We start from the raw sequence: 8,208 nt of genomic DNA on the forward strand, positions 1-8,208 counted from the left end.
CGGGACTCACAGACCTAGAACTAGAGCAAGGCTTCAGAACCGATCAGTTTTGTTTCTCACGGAGGTGGCCTGTCTGCATGAGCAGACTCTTACCTTCCAAACCCGGGCAGCGGCATCCGAAGTGCCTACTGACCGACCACCTCCCACACCAGCTCCCAAGCCCTGCGACGGAAAGCTGTCACCCGGGCCAGGACTATGCCGTGGCCCATCCCAACAAACCAACTGGATAGACTGGCAAGTTTCTGTTCTGGGCTCACGTCCTGGCACCACTTAATGTACTGTTATAAAGATGGCTTCTAAAAAATGAGGATGATGATTATATTTTTAATTCAGTGCCTGCAATCAGATAATACTGTACAGCTACAGCTGGCCGAGTAACAGGGTTTTATAGTATGGAGGCAATAGTGGATGTTACAGACCCTCAGGCATGTTCCCACAGCGGTGTTTGTGCATGAAACATCTGCTGTGGGCACTGAAGAAGGTTCCCTGTCTTCTGCCATCACCGGTGAGGAGGATCAGACCACTTAAGCCAGGTCTCCACCTCTGTTTCATTTTTACTCTTGGGTGAAGCTCAAGATGCTTCTCTGGAAGAAGAAAAGTTGTACCTTCCCTGCTGAATTTGAAGCAGATTTCTAATATCTAAAATTATTCATGGAAACAGATTGTTTAAAGATTGAGCATGTTGTGGTAAGAGATTTGATGAACGCAGACAGAATACAGTGCGGGCGGGCGTGGCCAAGGTACCTGAACTGCAGGACAGAGAATGGAGCTGGGAGGGGAGCAGGGAGCCCTATAAAGGAGCCACATCCTGCATGTCATGCACCCAGCGTACCACAAGACTGATTTAGGGCGGGAAGTCAAATATTTTGCTTGTTTGGCACTGATGTATAAAAATAGTACAACTAAGATAACGCCCAGGAAGGATTCAATGACTGACCTCCAGCCTGCCTAACCTACGAGTATAGCGAGTGCGTACCGGGCCAGCACTCAGGAGATGGCCCCTGTCTGAACAAGCCAGAACAGACTGATTCCACCCAGAGACAAAAGGATGTAGGCCTTTGGACCAGCTTGCTTTTGATGCACAAAGACATGTACACCAACACCGGAATTAGCTGCTGGAGACTTGTAATAGATGTACAGTCTTCAGGCATATCCATTTCTGGGTGAGCAATTTGTCCTGCTGTGGATGCCAGAGTTCAGCTTAGCAAGCGTGGGGCTCCTGGGAATCTCCTTCAAAGCTTCTAACACATATTACAAAACTGTATTATTTAGAGACAATTTCTGTGAAGGGGGAAGAAGAAAAACCCCAGAATTCAAAACATCTGAAAAGCTAGTACTTTTCTGGAATTCATTGCTGGGCATCAGCTGCCCTGTGGCTCTTCTGAGGAAACAACAAAAGGAACCGATGGCAGCCGGGAAACTGCCACGCACAATTGCACAGTGAACAGTGCCACCGGGAAGTTAGCAGCTCTTGCTTGCACATACCCTGGAGAGAAGGTTTGTTGGTCATGGCGTGATGCTGGATATCAAGTTGCAGCTGGAGTACTGTTACCGTAGTTCATTTTCTAATTCTTTCCCCAGCTCTTCACTAAATAACCTTAATAGAGAGTTAAGCTGCGAGTCCTGCCAGAGGGTGTTGCAGATGCAGATTAAAGAGATCTAGGACAGACTCGTGGCAGACAGCTGCACCACAGGCTCTGAGACACAAAGCTAGTAACCCAACTTCGGGGCTCCTCTCAGCTACGGACTGTGACCCATTCTTAGGGCTCATCCCATTTTTGGCCACTGTCAGAAACATGGTGCCGGACCAGCTGGGGCTCTGACCAGACCCGATGCAGCTGCTCTCATTTTACATTCTCCTGCCCCCAAAAGCCCACAGCCCTCCTGTCTGCCCGGCGAGAAAAGCACGAAACAGCCCCCAAGAGCAGCACGCTGGTTGCCGGATGGCGTCTACTGTGTGTCACCTCATTGGTGACAGAGCATGAGAAGGTTAGTAGGTATCTGTTTGAGGATCCCAGGATCTTTAAGGTCAGTAAAATATCCCATGACCATAAACTGCGAAACTATTTTCATCTCTAGGTCCATATTAGATGATTGTAGGACAGTCGCTGCGTGACCCTGAATGCCCAGAATTGTGTCAGTGTGCTGATTCAATCTGTAATGTCAAAACTGAAGTAAATACAAAAAATACCACTTAAGAGGAGAGAACTCATTCCCTGTTCACTGTCTCTTCTCTTCTAGCTACAGTTGCTGCTCTTTATATTTCCTGTGATCCCAGGATGGTTTCAGTTGTGTTAGTTACAGTTTTGATGTCTTCAGTATTTATGAGCACTCAGCTTTAGACTGAAAAAGGAAATAAGTCAAAACCAGTCACAAAGCTGTCAGTTCACAGCTCATTCCAGCTCATCCATCTTTCACTTTTCATTTATTTATGGGTTTTCTTTCCCACAGCAGAAATCCCCAGTTTGAGCTCAGACACAGCTCCTACTCAAGCCATCAGTTTTACCCCAAACCCACTCAGATGAAGCCGTGATGAGAACGGTACCACCCGAGGGCTGGGGAGTAACCACTGAGCTCACAGTCAGCAGTGAAGGCATCACAGCGCTCACCTGGGAGCACATCTTCATCCTCTATCATCATCTGCACCGCTCTGGACACCCACACTGGTCCTTCTGCCGGTCCCTGTACCCTACACTCTAATAAACATTGGTGTATTTACAGGCAAGTCAAAGGACAGACATAACCTACTTTAAAACCTCAGGATTTTAGGCTGGCACTTTGCCACAAACATCATCCTGTCACCTATGCAAATTCAACCCAGCTTTTAGCCCTCTGTTTGGGTTTCCACAGCAAACAGAAACAGCTCCTTCCCTCACCTGAGCTTTTTACCAGTCTCACACACACTGTGCAGCCAGCCTGCATGTTTGGGGGTGGGCAACGCTGGAGAAGACCCACCCTCCTGAGAAACCCCGCTGGCCATTGCTCTCCCTCCACGAGGAAGCGGGGGGGCAGCCCCAGCGCCTCCACCTACTGTCAGTGTGTGATGTGAAGGTGCAGTGCTGCCCCACACCCAGGATCTCAAGTCTCGGATACATGGAGAAGGCAAGGGGTGCAAGCAGGCCTCCCGGGCCACCAGCAAGGCAGGATGTGATTGATGAGCTGTGAGTAACAACATCAACAGAAAGCGCAACTGCAGGTGGATAAGCAGCTTGGGACCAGGAACTGTGACACCCGTTCTGGAGTTAAATGTTCAAATTGATTTCTGGAGTCTTGTTTCACCATTAAAATGGTATTTTAAAACCATGCTGAGGGAAAGAGAAGGCAGCGGCAGGAAGCCTTCTAGGCAAGTTGGCACTACTGGCAGTAAGGCTGCTGGCTGGCGCTAAGGTCAGGGCAGTTTGCAGTGACCAGGTACAAGGTTCAGATCCCCCAGGTGATTCCAGTGCTTACACCTCATCCTCCTAAAGCCCCAAGGTCTGAACTCTGCACCAGGGCCTGCCATTTGTCAATGACACGTCTAAGTCACCTCAGCTTTGCTGCTGTGTCCGGCTGGAAGCCCACAGCCCACAGGCTGTGTAGCAAACTACCCAGCTCGGGGTTACCAGCACCTCTAAGTCCATAAACTTCTTCCTTGTTCATCTCCTTGCAGAGCTTGACCTTGGGAGTATGATTAGACAAGACCTCCAAACATGCTCTAAACAAGAGCTGTAAGAGGGGAAAGAGACATTCCCATTTAACTAGGTGACTGAGGACACTGGAAATGCACCTCAATTCCCAACACTTTAAACAGTATTTAAAGCTGTCTGGGATTAGGTTTCCTCACTGGGGAGTGTGTGATGCTCTTCAAGTACAGCGCATCACCTTGCTCTGAGCCAGCCCACCACACCACGTGAAGTGAAACACTTCTGCGATGAGGACTGGAAGAGATGCTCCACCAGAGTCTACTTCAACACTGTTGGAGGTGCTGTTCTCACTGAGCAGCCACGGGAAGTGAACTGTGACCACCCACACCATGGAGGAATAGCTGTAAATACCAAGTTTTGGGTAAATAAGAAAATTCCTGTCTCCTCGCCAAGCAGCTGTTGATTTATCAGGGCAAGGGGGATGTAAGGTTCCAGAAGCAGCTTGCCCTTGTGTACAACAAATCCCATCCTGTAACAGCCTTGTGGCGTACGCAGGAAAGCCAGCAGTGAGTATTTACTTACCACCCTTCGTCTCAGGAAACCATGCATGAACGCAAGCACAGGAAGCGGCATTTTAAATGTCAAAAATGTGCTTTAAAAGCTTCATGTCGACTACACTTTTCCAAGCTAGGAAAAACACCAACAGCTTCAAGAATAATACAATGCAAGAAGAAATTAAATTACTTATGTTTTTTCTTTCTTCCCTTCATAAACCACACTCTCCTAAAGTCAAGCACTAATATATTAAAATGTTTTTCACCAGTGGCATTTTGCACACCAGGAAGAGCTCATAATTTTATTCTGAATAGGCATTTGCATATTCAGTTAGTCAAATCCATTTCCTCTCATGATTAAGCATGCTATATAATTGATAGTATTCTTCCCTGTAGTGTGACACAGCATGTGACTCTAAACTTGCTTTCATAATGATATTCATGAATGCTAACGCACAACACATGCAGGAAAGCATATTGCATTCCTGTATGCTCAGGCAAGAGGAAAATAGCTGTAGTGCTCCATAACTTTGCTTTCTTCAGATGGCTGGATGGTGTCTTTGCTCTGCGAGAGAAATATTTTCAAGGAAATACCAAGGAAACTCTCTCCACTTGTAATTTTGTGAGTTTGAGGCATGTTGAGGGAAATGAGCTGATCATACCAAGAATGTATCCATTTCTTACAAGCAGGACACCAAGACTGCAGACTGGTTTAGGATGGGGGTTTTTTTCTGTTTTGTTAAGTATTGAATTTACTTTAGGAAACAAGCCAAACATACTTAGTGAATTGCTCAAAAAATGCACAACCATGCCCCATGGGTTTTTTTTTTCCCCCATGCAGAGTCTGGGCAGCCAGAACTGAGTCCTGTGCTTCATCAAACATTTAGAGAGGCATCGCATGCCCAGCCACCATCTCACTGTATTTAAAAAACTTTCTTCCACCTAACCTAGACTTTTCAAACTTGTCCTAATTGAAAAGTAACCCCCTGGCAAGTATAAAATTTTAATATTAAGCCACCTGAGATGTCCAGTGAAGAAGAAAAGTTTTTAAAGAAATTGAACCTGAGAAAAAGATAACCACTGAAGCAACCCCTGGGTAACTGAAAACCTTAGTAAAAAAGGACCCAGGTGTTGAACCCAGGCTTAGTTAGAAGCAGCACACCACTGCAGCACTGCATTCTCCACATGCATATGCATACAGGCCCTGAATATCAGCTGTACATGCTTCTCCACTTCTTAAGTCTTCACTTCTTATTCAGATCAATGTTTCTAATTCTGAAATGATACATAATACAAGGTAACATCATTATATTACAAGACATCTTAATTTGCAAGTTCATTCCGTGCCAAGAGCAAGGCAGCAGAGTCCCTAATTCTAAATAAAATCTATTTTATGCCAAATATCCTTGCCAAAGCCCTCTAATGAGCTGGCACCACATGGCTTCATGGGAACATCCTACTGTCAGCAGTGTTTTCCAGGCATTACCGGTTCCTGATGACGACTCCTTCTTTTCCCCCTTGTGTTTGTCTACTCCAAGTAGTAAGCATGAGAATTTGCTCTCTCAACCACCACACACATTAAAAAGCAGGTCACTTCAGTATATTGCACTTCAGCTCTGTCATGTCTAGATATATTAAACATTACTATTAAATATTTATATAGTGAAGCAGTTCTGTCGCTGACAGAGAAAGCGGTCAGTGTTGGAATCTGAATCACAAATGTCAACAGTAGACCTCTCATTCACACACAGACCAAAGAAAAATTTTATGTGGGATTTGATTGCTTCCCATGCTTACATGAATTATCCTGAAGACTTTGCTCAGCCGAAATGCTCTTTGCCTGTGGAAAAGCTGAAGGTTTTACTTAGTGGCCTAGGAAGAGCTGAGAATATGAGAATATTTTAAGGCCTCTCTTGACAAATAAGCATGTTCCTCTCAGGAGGAACCAAAAAATTAGATCAAAGCACTATCTTCTCTCTATTAATTTAATCATCATAAGCCAAATTATAAGCTGGCTTCTTACAAACTCCCATTAGAGGAAGCTTTCCCTAAGAAGTAACTGAATAAACTCCGGAAGAAATCCCAGTGTCTCTCCCCATTGCCCAGCACACAACACATCCCTGCAGTAGTGAAATGTACTGCCCAAGCACTTTAACATTAAAGGTATTCATTAGTTATTCAGGAGTAGTTACACATATTAACTGGTCTGTTTTGTACTGTATTGCCATCCACAGGCATTGATAGCTGAGTATAGCGAAACATTAAAAAAAAAAAAAAAAAAAGAGAAACAACCCTGGAGAGAATGCTTCCCTTCTTACCTGAGAACTTACAAGAAGGTCTAGTTAGCACCAAGCTGTGGTTTTCAGAAGCTGCTAACACATCTCCATGACCTCTCTCCTCTTATGGTGACCACTTGTCTCCTGGTCATTACCACTGTGTGTGTCAGACACAAGGATCCACTCCACAGCTCCACTAACACCTACACAGTCTTGTAGAGATGCACTTGACAGCCAGCTCCTTACAGCCTCCACTCTGCTCATCAATAAGAGGTAGCTTTGCCAACAGCTCCAGCTGATCACAGACAATGTATGGCCAGGATCCACGGACCCACATCCAGTAACAAGTTTTCCTGGATGCCCTCGATGCAGCATGAAAAGGTTTCAGGGCTCAAGGAAGGAGAAATCATTTCCTTGGATGCGGGGAGATGTGTTTCCTCAGACCTGCCCTGACTGAAGAACCTCATCGTGGGACAGATCACATCTCTAAAGATACAATAAACAACCAGCAAAGCTAGGGAAGCAGCACACCAATACCAGTCTCTGCAAAAGCCAGTTGCCAGCACTGCCCAGAAACCTCCTGCCTCTGCTGATCAACCATCAGTTAGGCCTGAGCAGGTTATTTGCTGGCTGGTGACAGGATTATGCTCAGCTGATGTAAAGAAAGTACAGCTGGCACAGGTGGGACATCATATATATTCAACAGGGTGGAAGTGATTAAAAAAACCTAATCTACTCTTCCTTGCTATTACATTATGTGTCTGTCTGTCTTTGTTAGGGAACCCCTTACTCCAAAGTGTGGTTTAGCACCACGATGTGTTTGTCAGCATTAATACACCATGCTGTAAAGCATCTACTTCTTCCCACAGCTACTGTAATTGGTAGAATTGATGGTCTTCCCTCTGGAGACCCACCTTATCTTCCACTTCCCTGATCAACAAAGCCTTTTCCTGAACTAATGTCTAATTAGCTGCAAGGTAAGGGTGAAGTATGAATTTGGAAAACTGAAAGGCAAGTTGCAAGGCTGGAGACTTCCATTTAACAGCCTTTTAGTGTTAAAATTATATACTTCAAGACACAGAGGTAAAAATTATGAGCAACTAGAAAGCCACTCTCTCCAGAAGAATATTAGGCGACCTCTGATGAAGGCTGTCAGAGCTGCATTCCTGCTATGACAGGAGGGGGCTATTTTTTATTATTAATAATTTAAAATAAATTCCAGCAAAGCTGTGGCTGTGCTGTCTTCATGCTTTGTGTAATTTTGAATGGCTAGCCTACGAATGGCTGGTGAGAATTTTAAAACCTAGTCTGTGAATCTACCATGAAACACTGCTTGTCTTTAATGAAATATAAGAAAAATGAAGCAAGATGACTGTTCTCTTACAGCTCGGAAGGAAGTTTATACTCCTGTGATTTATTAAGCTTGTGGCTGTGATGGTTTTTTTATGCTTTGTTTAATATTGTATGAACATTGCTATTAAATGTTGTGAATATTGCTATGAAAGTTAATGAATATTGTAAAATATGGGGTCTGAACAATTCATGAAATGCAACATACAATTTCATGAAAACTGGTTGTGTGTTGTCTTGGAGTCTGCCCAACTTACAACATATTTCACTGAGATCTTAATTATTTTCTTTATACACTGGCATCTATATTTCATGAAAACATCAGGGAGTCTTTTTAAAATACTTTAGATATTTCATGAAAATTGCTGAATATGACAGCAGAACTTTGGCTGAAAGTTATGCTTT

This window comes from Balearica regulorum, chromosome 1 (genome assembly GCF_011004875.1).
Source record: "Balearica regulorum gibbericeps isolate bBalReg1 chromosome 1, bBalReg1.pri, whole genome shotgun sequence".
Taxonomy (NCBI): Eukaryota; Metazoa; Chordata; class Aves; order Gruiformes; family Gruidae; genus Balearica; species Balearica regulorum.